Below are 22,790 nucleotides of genomic sequence, written 5' to 3'. Positions count from 1 at the left end.
CCCAATGGTTGTTGCGCGCCTGATGGGTTGTGTTCCAGTGCAGTAAAGCCAAAATCACGTGGAAAACACAGTGGGCACACAAATCGCATAATTTCAGTGCCCCTGGCTTTGCCGGGCCTGCATAAGCGCATTCAATCAGTGTTGTTTTGCACTGCAGAAAAAACGAGTGGTTTGCATCACACTGTATGAGTTTAACAATTTAATGGGGACAACCCACAACACACCGAAGTACCATTCCTAATAGATGTTTTGACTTGTAAACATGCCTAAAAGAATATCTGATTCAACATAGACCAATGTGCTACATAATGCCACGCTGAAACAAGCATTTGCAATGCAATACATCTCACATTTGCGAGAGTTTAGCTATTGGCGCTGCAAATGACAATGCTTTTACCATGTGTATTTTTTTCTGGATGAATGTGGTGTGGTGTGGAATTATGTGGCTTGATTTGGAATTGTTAGTTGTGGAATTGTGTGTGTGTTGTGTAGTGTATTTGTGTAGTGGAATTATGTGGCATGGTGAATAGATGGGATGAGAGCTGCACAGAATAGATAGAAAGGAAGATAGAGAGATAGGCAATTGGTACACAAAGTGGTGAACACAGACAAAAAACAGCACACACACTGACCTGTGACACCAGACATTCTGGCACTGCCAGGTTGCCTACAGGTCAGTCTGACCTTGTCAGCATGGATGGTGTTTTAAGTCTATTTACTTCTGGACATCGTCCAAGGGCTTAGGGTGGCAATGCTAAGTATCTAAGGTGGAACACAGCGGGATCGCCAGTGTCCAAATATAAATGCCATGGGTTTCCTGTGACCTCAAAAGCACTTCAACTGGCAAAAGGTATGCTACTGGAAACTGAAACCCTTCAAAGTAGTGCAGCGTCCCACACTGACTTCCTAGATGGGAGTGGAAGAATGTGAGAAAGCACTTTATGCTTCAGATAAGGGTGCTACCGAACTCTCAGTTGTCATCTAACATTCCCGAAAGCAAGCATCCAGACAGGTTCTGCTCCAAGGGAGGTGCTCGCTCGAAGTCCTTGCTAATTTTGTTAAGGACCAGTTTGAGATACTGGGTGAAACAGAGGAGGCAGTAATTAACTCTGGGGAGGGAACCATGGTAGGAACCCAAAAAGAGAGTACTGTTGATTCAGGCTCTAGGATCCCCTTAGCTCAGATATATATGCAGGAGCGGCCAGTGGAGGTAAGAGCGGTGAGGTGGTAGGACGGGTGGGGAATGAGTCGACAGACGAAGACGAGGGAAAATTAAATTTAAAAAAAAGAAAACCACTTACCTTGCACTTGCTGCATCGCCGACCCGGCAATGTGGCGAGCGAAAGGTAAGTAATTTTGTTTTTTTTAAATTTCATTTTCCTTCGTCGTTTTCTGTTGACTCTCTCCCCACCCTGCCCTACCGCTCTTACCTGCAACTGTCACTCCTGGATATATTCCGGACAGATACAGAGTATGCCACTTAATGCATTTTCCAGAGTTCACTAAGACAATCACAACTTTCAGTTTCTAGAATATCTCAGGTGTGTATACCACCTCGAATTTCTAGGGTACCACTGTCACCAATTCCAGGAGTAAATCCCTTGAAGGGTTGAGTCTAGTACAGACCCTGAGCTTGCAGTTGGCATTACAGAAATCCAAGGCTGAGGAAGATGAGAAAACCAGAGAGTTTGAGAGGGAGAAGCTAAGATGAGGTCATCAGGAACAAGAGGAGTGAGGCAAGAGAGACAGGAGGAACGTGTCCGGGAAGATAGCTTACGAGAAAGAGAGGAGAAACAGTGAAAAAGGGAGGAGACACAAAGAGAGTGGAAGGAGAAGAAAAAATAAAAAGGAAAGAGAGTTGGAAAGGGAAAGTTAGCCATTGAGAGAGAAAAACCTAGGGTGTCAAGATCTTGTGCATGTGTATGTGGAAGATCAGGATATTTTGAAATGGTTTCTGCGCTTTGACATTGATTGTGAGGCTCAGGCCTTAAATGAGGGTCCAAGACATCTGCCTTAATGCAGTGCATGACATTGGAAAGGACAGTCATCCCGAGGAAGATGCCTATTTCAGACCAGATGGTCTATGAGTGGATGAAAGAAGCTCTCATTAGTCGTTTAGGCTGAAGCCAACTCACTACCTATTGAGATTCCATAATTGCAAAAGATCGGATGGTGTTCCATGTGGGACTTAGGTTCATGTTGTATTGCGTTATTGGCATGGGACTCGAGGTGGGCCCAGGAAACTTTCAAATGGTAATGGAGTATCTGGGAAGGAGCATCATAAGAAGGGAAGGAAATGAAGCCCTTTCAAGTCTAAGATGGTGACTTGTTTTAAGTGGCACAAGGGTGGACATTACAAAGAGATTGTCAAGAGAAGGAACTTGACCCAGTGACAGCTTGTGAGAAGTTGGCCTAATATATGATGTCCACTATACTAGTGGGCACCTTGCACCAGTCCAAACGACCCTTATTGATGGTAGGTTATAAAGTCAACCTTATAGAAAGCTATGCTAGTGGTAGCTGTGGAGAGCAGCCTTCAGGCTAAGACTTGGAGACGAGTTAAGCAAGTTGTTTTACCAATGATAATCTCTTGAAAGATCAAATGAAAGCACACCACACAAGGTATATATCAAATATATATGTATTTATCCTAAACACAACCCCTCTGGACTCTTTATGAGGTCAGAGGTAAAAGTACAATACAAGGAACTTAATTAGCATACGATAAGTTGCACAGTATACGTTATGCCCTAGGGGCCTCACAAACCATATACTAAAATAGTGGTATAAGAACCACGTCTGGAATAGAAAGCAGGCCTAGGGCCTGTGGAATCGCTGGGGCTGCCTAGAACCACCAAAGGTTAGGATGTAGGAGGCCCACGGAAGACGCGTGTTGTGTCTAAACACAGCAGCGGGTTACCATTGACTAAGGGTACTTCTAGGTGAACTACAATGGAACCCTTTTAGACTAGGACACTTCGAGAGTCAAGACCCATGGGAGCACCGGAGTACTCGTGTTACCTCACCCAGGGAAGCCAGGTGCATAGGTGTCTTTTGGTGCCCGGTTTCATCGTTGATTCCAATGGAGAGCTGCAAAGAAGTTCTGCAGGCGACCAGAGGAAAAGTGTCCGGGTGGATCCAAGGGTGGATCGGAGATGTGAAGAACCTGAAAGCAGAGGAGACAGAGTCTGGGTCACTAGCCAGTGACCAGGATGGCGATAGGAAGATGCCAGCCGAAGTCAGGTGATTTCAGGTGCAAGAGGTGAAGCTTTTCTCTTCAGCCACGAGGTCCAGGAGGTATTGACGATGACCAGGAGCTGGATTCGAGCTGTCAGAGATGTCCTGAGTCGCAGATTCTTATGGATCCGGCGGGAGCCTCGAAAATGCAGACCGGAAAAGATGCAGTTGGTGCCTGTTTGAACAGGGTGGTCACTCCTTGACCACAAGGGAGATTTCTTCCATTTTCCAGTCGATATGGAATGTCGGAGGTCCAAGATATATGTTGCAGAGTTTCGTCCAGGGTAATCTAAAGTCCTAGGGACTGGGGTTCTATACTTTAACCGGGTTTACCAGTAACTACATGACTCCCCGCCGGCAGGACTGGCGGGGGGGCGGGGTAGTATTCCAAAGTGTTTGACACCTTACACAATATGTATTGATAAAGCCAAACCAAAGTTAGCATTAATCGTGAGGATTATAATGCACTTAAGAGTATATGGTATGGCTATATCATAGAACAGCTATAAGGAGATGGTTCCGACAGCTGTAGAGGGGCTAAGCTCATGCTAGGGCACCCTCTCACACATAACCAAGCACTCTGCCTCCAGGATCGTCAAGGCCTGCCATGGGAGTGAGTTATAGGTTAATATGTGTTTATATATATATATATATATATATATATATATTCACTGAAAAAACCATAGGTTATAGACCATATATAGTTAGGAATTAGCATTTAAAAAACCTTTTTTTACTCACACAAAACCATTGAAATTCCATATATAGTTAGTAGTACTAACTATATATCGCGCACCCGCAATCCACTGCTGATCATGTCACATATTACATCATTCATGACATGGTCAGTGACATCACTGATGACATCACTGATGACATCTCAAATGACATCACTGATGACATCACTGATGACATCTCAAATGACATCACTGATGACATCACTGATGACAACAACCAGTGACTGTGTATTTCTGTAAAGTTAAAATATGTCTTACATATTGAAGAATGAGTGGATGTAGAAATGTCTGGATGAAGGATTTAGTAGGTGCATGACTGACTGTATGAGTGAGTGGTTAAATGTGTCTCACTGAGTGCATGGGTTAGTGACTGAACTGTGTTAATTTGTGCATCATTATGTTTGTTGTTCTGTAAACTGCTGCATGTGTTGATCAGTAGCTATATGAGTAAGTATATGGGTTATTGATTGGTTGCTCAAGTATTTGTATGGGAGACTGAGTGTGTGTGTGGGTGGCTGGGAGGTGTATGACTGTGCATAGATGTGTGAGCAGTTGATTCACTAGATGTATGGGTTCAAAAGTGCATGTGGAAACAGCTGTATGGGTGGTTGACTGTGTGCATCAGTGCATTGGTGAGTGAATGGATACCTCAGTGCTACATGTCAAAGTAAGTACATATGTAAAACATAGTACATGTGAGAGTTGGCATATATAAATAACTGTGCATAAGAGCCAGTGAATGTGTGAGTGACTGTATGGATGATTGTGAACTTGTATCAGGGATTGTAAAAGAGAGTAAATATGTGTTAGTATATGTTTGAATAAGTAAGGTGTGTATGACTGTATAGTTGAGGAAATGGAGGTGTAATTGATTCTTTGTATGACTGACTAGGTGTGTAAGTAACTCCATGGATGAGTGACAGTCTGTGAGTGTCTGTTTACACTGAGTGTATCTAAGGTTATATTAGAGTCTGAAGAGGTTCATCGTATTATCACATGAATGATGTCATCAGTGATGTGATCAGTAATGTCAAATGAGATGTCATCAGTGATGTCATTTGAGATGTCATCAGTGATGTCATTTGAGATGTCATCAGTGATGTCATCAGTGATGTCATTTGAGATGTCATCAGTGATGTCATCAGTGATGTCACTGACCATGTCATGAATGATGTAATATGTGACATGATCAGCAGTGGATTGCGGGTGCGCGATATATAGTTAGTACTACTAACTATATATGGAATTTCAATGGTTTTGTGTGAGTAAAAAAAGGTTTTTTAAATGCTAATTCCTAACTATATATGGTCTATAACCTATGTTTTTTTCAGTGAATTTTCAAGGTTTTGTAAATGCTAATTCCTAACTATATATGGTCTATAACCTATGGTTTTTTCAGTGAATTTTCAAGGTTTTGTAAATGCTAATTCCTAACTATATATGGTCTATAACCTATGGTTTTTTCTGTGAATTTCAATGTTTTTTTAATAGCAAATATCATAAGCTGTCGAATGTCAAGTACGTGGTAAGAAAAAACATTTTCGTGTTTATGCACACTGATCTGCTTTGAATGCTGCCCCCCCCCCCTCATTTCTATTAGGAGTACTCTCTCTTTGCAGATAGTGAAGGGTAGTTAACGCAGGCCTTTGCCCCCGTTGTAATCCGTCGTGCCTGCTTCTCTCTCCATTTGATTGATTGTTATCCAAGCATGTACTGTTTTAGAATTGGTTCTCTTTGGTTCATTCTCTATTTACAAACAAGCACAGAGTCGCAATACTCTGTTTAGTCTTTGCAGATAGCGAAAAATCGTGTAAAAAAACAAAAGGAATCGAGCAAAATCAGTAGGCCACTAATGGGATCTCTTTTTGACCTCGCTAAAATAGAAACATTAGGAACAACCCCTCATGACAAATACGAAACTAGTGAGATGAACTGAACTCCACACCATGATGGCTGCAATACAGCTCGGCTCCGCCACCCACCCCGCCCAAAATAACGATAAACTCTGTGCAAATATTACAAATATATACAACACACCAGCAAAGTAACAGGGTAAAACATTTTATTAAACAACTATTTACATAACTATTTTATACTTTTTGTTGCCCGATCCGGCTAGCTCAATCGATCGAGCATGAAACTCATGCACTCTGATGGTTCAAAGTTTTGAGGAGTGCTTGTAACACTGTCTGAAGCCTATTTGCACTTGCTTCAGCTTCACTATTCTCAAAGTAAGTGGGGGCTGTTTGAGGACGTGACTGCATTTGTAAACAATGTGATGCGGTGCCACCCTGAACCGCTTGACGGAGGCCCCCGAGGGACGGTGTGATGGCGCGGACTCGGAGGGGGCGCTTGGCTCCGGCCCCCTCCCCAAGTCGTGTTCTCCTGGTGTGGCCTGAGATCGCCCCCGACATAGGTGGCCGGCTCCCGGGATCAAGCGGAACTTTTTGCCTTTTGGTAACTCTTCCATTCTTGACCTTGTCCCACAATCCGTTTCACCTAAAGACACGCTGTAGTGGGGCGCCCCTTTACCATTTCAGTTGCCATTCCGCCCGCTTTTGCTACACTGTGCCTCTTCCGCTATTCAGCTGTTTACCGCCCGCTCTTTCGACTACAGCGTCTCGCTCACCATGTAGTTGAGTTGCTCCCGCTCTTGCGGTGCAGCGATAGGCGGCTGTCACAGGACTCTCAAAATGGCGGCCGGCTCTTCAGATTTCGGCGTGGACCACTGAAATGGCCCTGCGACACTTTGGAACTCGGACGCTTGTCTGCTAGAGCTTGGGCTCCATTCTCGAAAGCGTCCCCTCAGCCTTGAAGATTCTACAAAAGTCTTGGGGGCCCCGACTCCCGCAGGCTTCTGGTGGGGAGCGGCTAGCATGATTGCTCGTGGAATGGCCACCACGGAGCTACGAAATGGTGGTGCTCTCATGCTAACGCCAGCTTCAGTCTGAAACATCCAGAAACACTGTAGACTACCAATTCGATCAGTTCCGGTAGCGCCCCAACGTGACCCGGTAGAGAAGAACTTGCCCTCCCCTCTTTGACTGATGGTTCTTGTTGCCTGTCCCTTCTGTTGTCATTTAACAGAACTATTTAGCCTGCTGAAAGGGGTTGTGTTCCGACCGCTGGTTGGTGGAGACATTTTGACTATATTCTGGACCTGCGTTGTCGCGTAATGCGTCATATGACGCGCCGCGTTAGCGCATCCGGAAGTGATCCGGGGCGCGATCCGGGGCGCGGCGCGCAGCGCGTAACGTAAGCATAACAGGTCATGTGACTTGTTAATAAAACTTTTCATTGGTTCATTTTACTTTTCTTATTCTAATGATGAAAGGCTTGGTCATATGACCTAAAAATTACGCTTTTTATTACTTTCGAACATTATTTTTTCTCAAACATATGTTATAATGTTCCAGGCTAATGTACTTTCCCGGAAAATTTACAACTGTCCTGCAAGTAAAATATATTCCTTTTTCGAGAAAAAGGGCGTTTCTTCGTCCCATGACGGAGCCGTTGAGCAAAAGAGGGTCGGCCTGCTGTCTTAGTCGCCGATACGCCTGAATATGAGATTCTTATCGATCACTTTATGTTGCAGGAGTAGAAAACACAACAGCCCTTGACCATTTATCTTTACTGCGTTCCTGCGTATTATACCTTTTACCCTTCATGTAATTGGACTGCTTTATTTCACTTGCCTTTTACTGATTCTAAAACAGTGACTATTATTAAAAACTTTACCAATGTAAATACTACTACCATGTTTTCTTTTAAAAACCTTTATTGTGAAAATGTCAGTATACAAATACGGGCCTATAACCACGTGGGCCGGCCACGGAGCAAACTGTAATCGTATATGATGAGTAGACATTTACACTGTAGAGGAATGTAACGGGCGGGCCATTAGGTTGCAAGAACTAAGGTGTCTAACAGTTGCGGAATCGGTGGACGTACATTTTATAATTAAAATACGACAGGGCCAGTTACAATAAAATTATCTAGATATACATTTGCGGGCAAGTACCATGGGTGACGTTAATTCGAACTTTCAATAGTACAGTAATCAATAACACATCAGAACTTAATATCAATAGGGATGTCGAAATATTCAATCTATTCTCGTCCCCGCCCGCCATGTGCTTCAAAACTGCATACGTATCTCGTGATATCAAGGTTGTGCAACCAGTACACAACAAGGAGTTACGAGTCCCATTTATTCCGGCGCCATTTTGGGCGAGGACGGGCAGGTCCAGGATATAGTCAAAATGTCTCTACCAACCATCGACTATGATGATGTTCATATGCTGTATTTATTAGAGTAACACTCATCTGTCCACATGAAATTAATTTGCCACAATCTAAACATGTCATTTTAATCTTTCCAAAGTTCTTCTAAATATTTGGGACCGTTTCCCTTGCCTCTGATGCTGTCAGTGCCACTTCTTTGATGAATGTACTGGCAGGTCGGGGGTTCTCCTCCAAATCTCTCTTTTATGCAGCACTATAATGAATCGGTGCCACCTCTCCATATGACGATGCATGGTATAGTTACCATAACTACATTTTTTTTCGGTTCCTCTGGAGAGTACATCGTGGCAGATGAAGCGTGTAACGTACCGGGCATTTACCTTTTTTTGCATGTAGAGGAAAGGAAAAAAAAATTCGAGCGTCCGAGTTCTAAGGTGTCCCAGGGCCATTTTAGTGGACCAGGCCCAAATCCAAAGAACAGGCCGCCATTTTGAGAGTCCTGTTGCAGCCGCCTGTCGCTGTAGCATCAAGAGCGGCCGAAACTCAGCTGAATGGCAACTGAAACGGTAAAGGGGCGCCCCACTACAGCAGACGAGCCTCCACCTGGGAAGGCCCGTTCACGCCGCCTCCCCCCCCCCCCCCCCTTCGGGCACCCCACGCCGTTATTCGGAGCAGGATTGTAGGATGGCCACACCAGTGCGGCAACTTGCTAGACACCACCTCGGTGCCACCGAATCTCAGCGCCTTGTGGTGTCTTCTATTCAGAAAATATTGTTGCGCTGCCTTTGGCCCTATTCGCACATCGGTCCGCTACTGACGCCACCTCACAGGCCAACGGGGCGCCCCACGCCGACTTTCAGCATTGTAGGATGGCCACACCAGTGCGGCAACTTGCTAGACACCACCTCGGTGCCATCCGGATCTTGGCGCGTTGTGCTGCCTTCGGCCTATTCGCACATCGGTCCGCTACTGACGCGAACTCACAGGCCAACGGGGCACCCCACGCCGACTTTCAGCATTGTAGGATGGCCACACCAGTGCGGCAACTTGCTAGACACCACCTCGGTGCCATCCGGATCTTGGCGCGTTGTGCTGCCTTCGGCCTATTCGCACATCGGTCCGCTACTGACGCCGCCTCACGTGCCAACGGATTTTCTACGCTTTTTATCCCCTATGCCGCATAACAGGTCATGTGACTTGTTTATAAAACTTTTCATTGGTTCATTTTACTTTTGGTTTCCTAATGATGGAAGGCTTGATCATATGACCTAAAAATAACACTTTTCATTGGATGAAAACTTTTTTTTTTCCCAAACGATGAAAGCCCCACCTTGTTTCTGGATGTTTCAGACTGAAGCTGGCGTCAGCATGAAAGCACCACCATCTCGTGGCTCCGTCGTGGTCATTCCGCGAGCAATCATGGCAGCCGCTCCCCACCGGAAGCCTGCAGGAGTCGGGGGCCCCCAAGACTTTTGTAGAATCCTCAAGGCTGAGGGGACGCTTTCGAGAATGGGGTCCAAGACCTAGCAGACAAGCGTCCGATTTCCAAGGTGTCCCAGGGCCATTTCAGTGGACCAGGCCCAAAAAGGAAAGAGCCTGCCGCCATTTTGAGAGTCCTGTGGCAGCCGCCTATCGCTGCACCGCAACAGTGGGCGCAACTCAGCTGAATGGCGGATTTTGACACAGTGGACCAAAAGCGGACGGAATGGTAACTGAAACGGTAAAGGGGCGCCCCACTACAGCAGACGAGACTCCACCTGGGGAGGCCCGTTCACGCCGCCTCCCCCCCCCGGGGCGCCCCACGCCGTTATTCGGAGGGCGGCAACTTACTGGACATCACCTTGGTGCCATCCACATTTCAGCGCGTTCTGCTGCCTTGGAACTATTCGCACAACAGACCGCTACTGACGACCCACCCCCCGGGACGTCCCACGCCGGATACCCAAATCAGTGCGGCACCCAGGCAACATCACCTGGGTGCCGTCCAGAAATCTGGACGTTGTGCTGCCTTGGGACTATTCGCACAACCGACCGTTACTGACCATTGTTCCTTCTTTTTCCCTAAAAATGTTTAAATGTTTTTACTGTTTTTGTTTTGTTGTATATATTTATAAGTTATTAAAGTTTTATAATCCTACTACTTTGTTGGAGTGCTATATATTTTTAATGTGACACATAATTGTAAAAACTTTGATGTACAAAGAGTCATCCCTGGAATCTTCCGCTTCAGGCTCGATCACCCCTCCCCAATCACAATACAGGATGGTTTTCAGATAGTAGGAACGTGTGGTGTGACGGATCTCATCGGGTGTGGGCCTTGATCTACTATAACTCCTTTGAAGAGGGGTGATTCTTTACAGCTGGGGCCATAAACTACATCTGCAGGGCTAGCTGATAGCCTGGGACCGGCCTGGACAATCGGACACAGAGGAAGAGGAGTGTCAGAGGGTGCGGTAGTGAATAGGGCGAAAGGGAGGTGTCAGGCGGGCACAGGGTGTGATTCTCAGGGAAGAGCAGCGCAGATGGGGGGAGGTTTATTGCCCATGCATAAGACAGAGAGCGGGGGTGACCAGTGCCTGGGGGAGATGCTTGCGAGGGTGGGGAGCCATGCTAAGGATCGACAGCGTGCAGAGAGTAGGTCTGGTCAAGGCATCTAAAATGGCTGCCGTGCACGACAAAAGTGTGGCATTTGAAAAAAGGCAAGATGGCGCAGACAATGTTTTTCAACACTTCCTGATTTCCTTCGAATCGAACGTTAACAGACGTTATCTCTCCCACACTACCGGTCCCCCTGGGCTTAAACGCCGAGATGGTAGGGACTGCATCCCGTGGAGATAGGCCGAGACGTCACTCAGCAGAAAAAAAAGTCTATAAACATACAATAAGTTAAAAGTCAATCATTCTTGTTTCCTTGTAGTACGCTCCCCAGTCCGCTTCCCGTTACGCTAACCGGGCGCACCCCACCAAAAAAAACAATTTTTTTTTTTTTTTTTTTGCCCCGCGGAGCCCTTTTAAAGCCTCCACATCAAACCTATGGGGTCAGGGAGGATCTACTATGCCCCCTTATGGTCATTTGCCCCTTCGCTTTGGCCTCCTCTTGTCTCTCGATCCTACCGAGAGACAAGATGGCGGCCGCTACGGACTGTTTGGAATGTTTACAGACGCCGGAGAACCAATCAGCTTCGCTTCACAAAGCTCCGTAACGCGAAAAGTACGCGAAGCGGAGCGCTGCCCGGTGCGCTGTTACAGATATATATCTTTTTGAACGTTAATTTCTCAAAATCCACTGGAGCACATATATTGAGACCTAGCAAAGGCACATCGGGCTACCAGTCCCTACAATTTTGCCAAGTTTCGTGCAAATCCATTCAGCCGTTCGATTATTATTTATTTATTTTTTTTGCCCCGCGGGGCCCTTTTAAAACCTCCACATCAAACCTAGGGGGTCAGGGAGGATCTACTATGCCCCCTTATGGTCATTTGCCCCTTCGCTTTGGCCTCCTCTTGTCTCTCGATCCTACCGAGAGACAAGATGGCGGCCGCTCCGGACTGTTTGGAATGTTTACAGACGCCGGAGAACCAATCAGCTTCGCTTCACAAAGCTCCGTAACGCGAAAAGTACGCGAAGCGGAGCGCTGCCCGGTGCGCTGTTACAGATATATATCTTTTTGAACGTTAATTTCTCAAAATCCACTGGAGCACATATATTGAGACCTAGCAAAGGCACATCGGGCTACCAGTCCCTACAATTTTGCCAAGTTTCGTGCAAATCCATTCAGCCGTTCGGGCTAAAAGTGAGGCCAACCGCCCTATGGAAATTAACATTGGAAAAACGCGTTTTGGGACCCCCCTTTTTTCTCGGCCCCCCCTTGACGAACCCCCCCCAAATTTCCAGGGGCTGCTCAGAAACAAAATGTGCTATTTTCCTGAAAATTTCAGCCAATTCCGTCCACAAACGCCAAAGTTATTAGACATAGAATTTTAAAAAAACCCATAGAGAAAAAATCCTAACTATATATACCTACTGGCGACCGCCAGTAGGTAATATATATATATATATAGATATAGGTATACTATATCTAAGTAAGGGTGATTACACCACCTTACCCAGGCTTCATTTGCAGACCTGTGGTCTCAGTTTCGAACTCTAACCAGGGGTGGCAAAATACATGCTGCAGCTCCTGGTAGGCCTAGGGTGCACTTATATCCTGGGTACCTAAGGTACCTTATACAAGGGCTCACAAGGGTGACCCAGTAACCAATCTGGTATGTACCTAAAGTACATGGTATAAATTTAGAGAGAGAACAGCTAGGCTGTGGGCTTGATTAGCAGGGCCACAGCCATACTAAAGTCGAAAAACCAGCGAATCACAGCAAAAAGTGGGCGTAACCATAGGAAGCAGACCCTACTCTCCTACACAACCCCCCAAACGCAGGGACATTAAACTAACCTTCACCAGTTGAGTCTTCATGTTCTAAGTGGAAATATCTCAGATATATGTTCCACTGTATAGTCCATCCCCTGTAGGGAAATGGACCACCTGAGCAGTTTGGGATTTTCACCCTTCATCTGTCTTAGCCACAAGAGGGGCTTATGGTCTGTCTGAACTGTGAAGTGAGTACCAAACAAGTATGGCCTCAGCTTCTTCAGGCCCCAATCCACAGCAAAGGCCTCCATCTCAATAGCTGACCAACAATTCTATCTAGGGGTCAGCCTTCTGCTAATAAAAGCTACTGGCTGGTCCTGACATTCTTCATTCAATTGTGATAGCACAGCCCAACCCCCAACTTAGAAGCATCTGTTTGAACAATGAATTCTTTGGAGTAGTTAGGACTTTGCAGAATTGGTGCAGTGCACATGGTCTGCTTCAGGTCATCAAATGCCTTTTGACAGCTGACTGTCCACTGAACTTTCTTAAGCATTCTTTTAGAAGTTAAGTCATTCAGGGTGTCACAATGCAACCATACCCCTTGACAAATCTATAGTACCCAGTCAGGCCCAAGAAAGCTCTGACCTGAGTCTGGGTGGTTGGATCAACCCAGTCCATTATGGTCTGGATTTTGCTCTGCAATGGTTGAACCTGGCCTCCACTTACAAGGTGGTCCAGGTACACAACCTGACTCTGCCCTATCTAACACTTGGTAGCCTTGATAGTTAAGCCTGCTTTTTGCAGGGCCTCCAAAACATTTTTCAGGTGGATCAGGTGATCTTCCCAGGTGGAGCTAAAGACAGCAATATCATCAAGATAAGCTGCACAGTAGTCATCCAGACCTGAGAGGACTTTGTTCACCAACCTTTGAAATGTGGCAGGTACATTTTACAGACCAAAGGGCATCACCACAAACTGATAATGCCCACCAGGGGTTGAAAATTATGTCTTTGGCTTGGCCTCATCAGCTAGCCTGATTTTCCAGTAGCCAGCTGTCAGATCAAATGCGCTCAGATATTTGGCAGAGGCCAACTTATCTATGAGCTCATCTGCTCTGGGTATTGGATGGGCATCTATCTTAGTGACAGCATTGAGACCTCTGTAGTCTACACAAAACCTCATCTCTCTCTTACCACCCTGGGTGTGAGGTTTTGGCACTAGGACTACTGGACTAGCCTAAGAGCTATCTGAAGGTTCAATCACTCCCAGTTCCAACATTTTCTGGACTTCTGTCCTGATACAGTCCCTGACATGATCAGGTTGCCTGTAAATCTTATTTTTAACAGGCAGACTGTACCCAGTGTCCACTTCATTAGTGTACCGGGTAGTCTGACTTGGAGTCAGTGAAAAAACATATGTCTGTATGCCTGCAGAACTTGCCTGCAGTCACTTTGCTGCTGGCCAATGAGGCTGCCTGCCAAGGCTACACCATCAACTGAACCATCATCAGGGTTCTGAGAGACCAGGTCTGGGAGAGGGTCACTCTCATATATCATATCATATCAAATCTCTTTATTCGGATTTACAAGAAAAATCCATAAAAGTACAATCTTAAAAAACAATTCAACATATTCAAAATTACAGTTATCCAAGTGCAAAGATGTTTATACAGTGCATATGGGTACAGATAACAAATCATATATTTCCATTATCTGAGGTACAAAGGGAGATCAATAATCATAAAAGAGTACAAATAAATCAGGGGTATTCTATACTTCTACGAACATTAAAAATAACTTTTAAAAAGTGCTTGTGCAGAGTATAAATTCATCAGTTTCTAATTTTAGACGCATGAAATAGGACTGATTCAAAAAGAGTGTTCTGAGCAATTTAGTAATTACAAGACATAAAATTATTGTACGATAGTTTGGGAAAATTAAAAGCCACTGGAGCACTACTACCGTTACTTAAATGGGATCCTCTACCCACTTGGTTGTTGACAATGCCCCGGGAGCTAGAGGAATGCATGTAGGACATATTAGGGTAAAAATCATGTAGATTCCAGGTAGAGATAGGTCCATCACCATTATGAGATAGCCATGTCTGTATATATGGCACAATGTGTCTGCTCCTAAATCGAATCAGGATCAAATCGCCCAAGATGTCTTTTTTTTGGGGTCCAAGCCATCCAACCCTCCGAACACTTATTATATGGCCATCAAGGTGTTTGGGCAGGGGTCTGTTTTTAGTTAACCAAAACTTAACCTTGTTCATAAGTTCGTATTGTCTCTCAGCTTTGCCTTTTGTTAGTTCAGGGACACCCGAGAGAACAATTACAAAAGGCGCTGCCTCTGGGGGTAAGTGTATATGGGTGGTGCGCACATGGTTAGGCGGAATGTTACGTGCTGTTGTCAATTTCGGAGGGGCTTTGGGATTGGTAAGCAACAAGGAGGTGGAGGTTGGCAATCGAGTGGGCACCGCTTCATAAGGAATAATCAGATTAGGTAGATTTGAGGAAGCGGGTGTCGGCGGGCATTGAGTTGTTACAACATGGGTTGAGGATTTCAGGAGAGATTTAATGGAGTACTCCAGCCCCGTCAGCTTCTCCTCCAACGTGTTGATTTTGTCCATCAGGGGGTGTATTAGGGGATGTATTAAAGTTTTGATCAGATTCTCGATCCTAGTCAGAAGGGCCTGATGAGAGGATGGTAATAAATCGTCCAAGATAGCAACAGGTGGTGAAAGGAAGGAAAATTTATTAGAGATGGTGTAGAAAGTTTATCAAATTTTTGTCTTTTGAGAAGACTCCCGTTTTCTTTGTCTTTGTCCCCATCGATCTTCCTTTGGGCAGGTATGACCATGGGGGATATTTTATGGGTATCAGGGAGGGATTTCAGCTCCCTTGGGCATGGTAACGTGGGAGAAAGTGCTGCTGGAGCATACTTAACCCTACACAGGCTATTTAAGTCATTCAGCCACGCATAACTAGGTGAAGAATGTGCAAATATATCATCAGGGATTTTGTCGGACATATCCCCTGTATTGGGCTTAGGCATAGTTAGAGAAAGTACTAGTCGGAACTTTACCTCTCAACAGACAAAGGGGGTGGCCCGTCCCCGTCCTCCTCGGTCCGATGAGGGCCGTAGAGGGCCCGCCCTTTGCCCGGGCTTAGCCCGGCGCACACCCGCGCGCGTCCCGCGACGCGGAGGGAGCGTCCTGCTCAAGTAGCGCCTCCGGGCGCGCTGTGGCCGGATGCAGGAAGTGGCCGCTAAGCTCCCTGGGAGCTGTAGTCTCCAGCCGCAGGGTGGCGTGCAGAGGCGGCGAGACTTACAGCATTAGGGCCCCAGGAGCGCGTCGGCGAGCGTCTTCCCCGCAGGTATGTCTGCCCCTCACTGGCCGGTTGCTTCTCCCCCTCGCTCCACCGAGGGAGCGTCCTGCTCAAGTAGCGCCTCCGGGCGCGCTGTGGCCGGATGCAGGAAGTGGCCGCTAAGCTCCCTGGGAGCTGTAGTCTCCAGCCGCAGGGTGGCATGCAGAGGCGGCGAGACTTACAGCATTAGGGCCCCAGGAGCGCGTCAGCGAGCGTCTTCCCCGCAGGTATGTCTGCCCCTCACTGGCCGGTTGCTTCTCCTCCTCACTCTCTTCCTCCTGTCCTTCATCAGTGGCCATGAGCAAGCCCATGTCCGCCCTGTCAACATATGGTTTCAGTCTGTTGACATGAAGCACCCTGTGGGGGCTCCTGGGAGGTCCAAGATCTACCAAATAGGTAACCTCTCCCTTCAGTTCAACAATAGTGTGGGGTCCACTCCACTTGTCTTGGAAAACTGCTGGGGCCACAGGGCCAACACCCACACTTTCTGCCCTGGCTGGTAAACAGTTAGCACAGCCTTTTGGTCATGCCAGGCTTTCTGTAATTCCTGACTGGCCTCCAGGTTTTTGGTTGCCTTTTTCATGTACTCAGCCATCCGGGAGCGGAGACCAAGTACACAGTCCACAATGTCATGTTTAGGGGGTTTGAGAGGTAACTCCCATCCCTCCTTCACCAGACACAAGGGACCTCTGACAGGGTGCCCAAACAGAAGTTCAAATGGGCTGTAGCCAACCCCCTTCTGAGGAACCTCCCTATATGCAAACAAAAGGCAGGGTAGCTGGATATCCCATCTCCGCCTGAGATTTTCTGTGAGACCCTTAATCATACCCTTTAAGGTCTTGTTGAATCTTTCAACTAGACCATTGCACTGTGGGTGATAGGATGCGGTGAACTTATAGTTCACTCCACACTCCTTCCACATTGCAGTCAAGTAACTAGACATAAAGTTTGCAACTCTGTCTGGTGCAACCTCCTTAGGGAAACCTACTCTTGAGAAAACTCCAAAGAGGGCTCTTGCCACAACAGGTGCTGTAGTGGTCCTAAGTGGTATAGCATCTGGGTATCTGGTGGCATGATCCACTACCGTTCTGCACTGCGCCACAGGGTAGTCTTACTACCAGGCGTGTTTTTAACCCTTGACACACGGACTTCTATATGTACACTCTCTTAGAGTCTGTGTAGTCAATTTTATCAAACACCATCACTTGAGCACTGCACTTTATTTAGTCCACTTTATGGTAAACATGATGACTAGATTTCTGATGTCCATTTCCATACCGGCACTATATGGCCGCAGGTGGTATGGATTAATCAGCAATTCCCACATGACGTAAACTCCGCCGCAATGGTGGGCTGATGGGTCTTGTTCTAGTTTTTGTTTACAATAACTCTCAACGGCATTGGTTCTCATGCACATCTTACTGTTTCATAGTCACTGGTACAGTTTTGCACCATCTTCAGACCTGTTCTGTTCTGTTTTGTGTTTTGCATTGTGACAGTAGGGGAGCGAACAGACAGGTCGGTAAACATTCCCCTTGACCCTCCACACGTTTGTTTATAGTATTTAGAGCAACTTCCGAGTTGCGGGTCTATTCAACATGGATGCAAACAACATTTGTTTGCACCTTTATAGCTCACCTAACTTAATTGTGTACGTTGCCCATGTGCCTACCTAACCATACTCTCCCTCCCCTACTTCCCCCCCCCTTTCCCCTCTTAATGACACTTGATGACAATAATATCAACCTTATTGTCCTTATGCAAGGAGACCCTATTTAATTACTGTGTAAATATGACGATCCCTCATGAGGTTGGGTGATGGTCTACTACTAAGTGACTCCTGATAGTGTACACGCTGATCAGACTATTACTGTCTTTATTTAATATAACCATAGGTATATCTTTTACTCTCCTCCCCACTAGTATATTTTTTGTGGACAATATGCCCTTTGTAGATGAAGATCTAGAGCACAGGATCAGTATTCTTTCCACTATTCTCTAGTGTGGATGCCCCCACGATGAGAATGAACATCATATTTTTGTTCCATTTTGGTCGGAAATATCATTATTTAATTACTCGTTGCATGGTATACTGGCATCTCTATATCCGGAAAATACATGCAAATGATACTCTTTTTCAACATCTAATAATCCCAGTTTAGCGCTATCCGCCGGGCGCATGCCAAAGGGAACAGTGTCTTCCCCTTTGGTCATGCGCGCGAGTCTAGAGGTAGACACTAGACCGAATATAAAATACTCTTACAGGAGGCGATTAACGCTACATTTACATCAGTGTTCTACCACAGTAATTCTTTAATGGATGACGAAATATGTTTGAATAACAAACCACTATCTGCGCTTTCTAACCATTTGCGCATGCGCCAAGGAGGAGCGTCTCCCTTCGCGTTTGGTCCGAGAGTTTTTTGGCATATTGAACGCCCCGTATGCCTTGTTCCCCACCGACCGGCGGTTACATAAGGGTAAAGGGCGGCCTTACAATCACCTCCACTTCCGCTTGGTTCATGGACAGGGGTACCGACGGACAGGTGAGTGTCCTTTTGGACTCTCCTTATCACAGCCAGTTCCTGTAGATGAGACAGGACCAGTCAGTTCACTCTGTTATAACATGGTCATAATCAGCCTAGATGGTTGTTTTTGTTTTATTTCACTGTGCTATATATCAAAACAAGGGGGCTTTCCTTCCCTATATTCCTTGATATTGAAGGAACTTTTAACTGAGGACAGCCCATCTTTGTCATCTTTGGGCTTCTTTCAACTCTTTAAATTTCTAAATGTTTCAATTCCTCCCACCTGTGTCAACTGACAGGACTTTTATAGCAAGCTCTTAGTCTGTCTAAATGAATGAGGAGTTTTTAAACTGTCACAAGAGGGTATAGTGACACTTTTAAGTGTCTACTCTACATCTTGGGAGATGAGGTATATCGCAACTTATGCGATTTCCAATGTGTCATTTGGGTTGGGAATTAGTTTGGTTTGGCAGATGGGTAACTATCACACGTTCGTTGGGTTATGGATGTAGAGCAATTGGCTGGGACACTGCAAAGTTGTATGCTTATTGTGTTCCTTTTTTCTACACCGCAGAGCGGGGCCTCATACTCCCGAGCGGTTGCCGGGTGAGGTGAGGTCTTCACCCACACAAGGCTGGGTGAGTATCACTGTGAGGAAATGCCTCTTAGTGATGAAGCTAATGTGCTTTTTTCTATTATATGCAGAATGTCAATCATTCATGCAGGTGTGTTTCTGTACGGTCTCTCTGTATTCAGGTGGCTGTGTATGTGTAATTTAATGTTGTTGTACAATAATTTTTGTTTATTAATAGGAAGAAGACATGCTTCTCTCCCGCCAGTGGACGTCTAAGTGTTAAAGTTCCTGGTAGATATGTATCTGTCTATTAGTATACTTTTTGTCATTTTTCACCCAATTCATCACCTGTAGTAACAGTTGCAGTAGCTATTCTATATCTAAGGTCCTGAAGAAAGCCTGGGCAATGTCCCTGAGGCTGAAACATGTCGACCGTTCTGCACAGCGCCACAGGGTAGTCTTACTACCAGGCGTGTTTTTAACCCTTGACACACGGACTTCTATATGTACACTCTCTTAGAGTCTGTGTAGTCAATTTTATCAAACACCATCACTTGAGCACTGCACTTTATTTAGTCCACTTTATGGTAAACATGATGACTAGATTTCTGATGTCCATTTCCATACCGGCACTATATGGCCGCAGGTGGTATGGATTAATCAGCAATTCCCACATGACGTAAACTCCGCCGCAATGGTGGGCTGATGGGTCTTGTTCTAGTTTTTGTTTACAATAACTCTCAACGGCATTGGTTCTCATGCACATCTTACTGTTTCATAGTCACTGGTACAGTTTTGCACCATCTTCAGACCTGTTCTGTTCTGTTTTGTGTTTTGCATTGTGACAGTAGGGGAGCGAACAGACAGGTCGGTAAACATTCCCCTTGACCCTCCACACGTTTGTTTATAATGATCCACTACCACCAGAATAAACCTGTGACCGGAGGCTGTTTGGGGATCCATTGGTCCAACAATGTCAATCCCAACTCTTTCAAAGGGAACCCCCACCACAGGTAGTGGTATAAGTGGGCCTTTGTAGTACCACCTGCTTTGCCACTGGCTTGGCAGGTTACACAGGAGCAACAAAACTCCTTTGTGTCTTCTGACATGTGGGGCAAGTGAAAGTGAGGGACAAGCCTGTCTCAAGTTATGTTCTGGCCAAGATGTCCTTCAAGGGGAATGTCATGGGCTAGTGTCAAAAGGAAGCCCCTGAATGCCAAAGGTATGACCAACCTCCTGGAAGCACCAGGCTTGGGGTCTCTACCCTCTGAATACAGGAGCCCTTCATCCCAGTAAACTTTATGGGTTCCACTAGCATTCCCTGCAGCCTCAGCAGCAGCTTGTTGTCTGAGGGGTTCAAGAGAAGGGCAGTCCAACTGCGCCTGCCTCAGATCTGCCCTGGAAGGGCCACCTGTCCCAAGAAACTCAACCTGATCAGGTTCAAGCTCTTTTAGGACAGTTCCTTCTTCAGGCTCACAATCAGCTTCCTCAGATGGCTGATCCTTATCCTGAGGCAGGGGGGAAGGCACAGCCTTAACCTTACTGCTCCTTTTCCTGGTAGGCAACTGGTCCATTATTCCAGAATCCAGTGCCTGTTCAGTGTTGCAATTTTTGACCTGTGACCTAGTCACTGCAAGAACATGTGCTGAGATACCTAACATTTCTGCATGTGTCCTAAACTCCACTTCAGACCAGGCTGAAGTCTCTAGCCAAGCAAACATTAAACAGGGAGGTCTGAACTAACAACAACCTTCTTAAGGCCAGTTACCCCTCCCCAGGAGAAATTAACAACTGCCATACTATGTGTGGTAGTGACATTGCAAGCATTGGTCACTTGGTAGGTTTCACCAAGTATGATCTGTCCAGGGTCCACAAAGTCAGGTATCACCATTGTGACACTGGCACCTGTGTCCCTGTAGGCCTGAGCCTGTTTCTCATTGACTAAAGGAGTTTGTCTGTACTTGCCCAGGTTACTGGGCCTCATAGGGGAGAACATATCCATGCCCCCATCACAGATCAAAGCAGCTTGAATTGTTGTTCTGACTAGGCCAGAACCCATCTCAGTTCCCAGGGTTAACCCTACTATACCCTTCTGTTGAGAACCATCACTTGGAGCTGAACTAGGGGGAACAGTTGCCTTAGGGGCAATGATGATGGAGCTGTCTCCTATTTGGTGCAATCACTGGCCCAGTGAGTATTAACTTTACAAATATTGCACCATGGTTTCTTTGGACCTTCTTTCGTTTTGGATTGTTGGGGACCCCCACCATTAGAGTCTTTTTGGGGACCTTGTGAAGACTTCTGGTCTTTAGCTTTCTCCCCACCCTTTTGGTCTTGCTTCTTCTAGTCACCACCTTGGTTCTGTATCTTCTGCTTCATCCTGGTTTTGACCCATGTGTCTGCCTTCTTACCCAATTCCTGGGGAGAGGTCAAATCAGAGTGAACCAAGTGCTGATGCAATAACTGGTTCTGACAATATTAAGAATCTGTTCTCTCATAATAAGGTTATACAATCCTGTATAGTCACGTACTTTACTGCCCAGTAACCAGCCTTCCAGAGCCTTAGTAGCACAATCTACAAAGTCAGTCCAGTCCTGAGTCTGTGTCTTCTGGGTATCTCTGAACAGCAACCTATACTGTTCAGTGGTTAGGCTAACCCCATCTATTAGAGCACTCTTCAGGACATTGTAGTTGTCAGCATCCTCTTCTCTGACAGTGAGGAGCGTATCTCTACCTTTGTCTGCAAAGGAGAGCCAAATGATTGCTGCCCACTGCTTAGGGGGTACCTGCTGTACTTTGCAGGCCCTTTCCAGAGCAGTTATCCACTTGTGGATGTCATCCCCACTCTGATAGGGAGGGACAATCTTACTTAGGTTTTTATGGTCATAAGACCTATCCCTACCACTAGGGATTCTGCTGCCACCAGGGAACTCTATCCTGCTAATTGTCTCTCTCTTTCAAGAGCTAGGGTCTCTTTTTCAAGGGCAACTTCTTGCCTCTTGATTCTAAGCTTGACTTCTCTCATTTTAGCTTCATGTTCTCTTCTCTCAGGGCAAGTTCTTCTCCTGTGAGATGAGGCAGAGGACCCTATTGATGAACCAGAATGGGGAGAATCCCCTGAGAGAGATCTCTGTCTTCTAGGTACACCAGTAGGTCTACTTGAGGGGGATGAAGGTAGGCCCATTTTGGCCATCTCCATCTCCAGGTAGCCATGTGTCTTCCAGGTTGGGTTCAGGAACCACTTCCTGTTCTGCATCCTCATCATCCTCAGAGTCCTGGTGGGGAGCCCCAGTAGGATCCTCTTCTGATGATGGATGCCCCCCCTCCCTACTACCTGGAGGATCTGGATCTGATGCTTTTGCTAAGTCATCTGCCACGAATATATCTATCAGGTGTTGGGTGGTGGGACTCTGTCCTTACCTTAATTTCCTTATGGCACACAAACCTCTTAACTCTTGGAAAGAAAATGTGTCATATTTAGATGTCTGCACCGTGCTGACATCTGGCAGAGATGCACTAGCTCCTGCCCTTAAGGCCATGACTAGTGAGGTGTGGTGTATGCACCTACCTACACTACTTGGTTTCCTACTAGAACCTCTCTAGCAGTTGTAGTCAGGGTGTGCTAAGCCCTTACCACCTATAACTTCTAAGTTCAGTAGAACTTATGTATTATAAGTCTTGATTTATATGTACCTACTGGTACCTTAAAGTGATTTTTCGAATGATATTCTC

This window comes from Lissotriton helveticus, chromosome 9 (genome assembly GCF_964261635.1).
Source record: "Lissotriton helveticus chromosome 9, aLisHel1.1, whole genome shotgun sequence".
Taxonomy (NCBI): domain Eukaryota; kingdom Metazoa; phylum Chordata; class Amphibia; order Caudata; family Salamandridae; genus Lissotriton; species Lissotriton helveticus.
The sequence above is the reverse complement of the archived record's forward strand: the minus strand, read 5'-3'. Positions refer to the sequence as shown.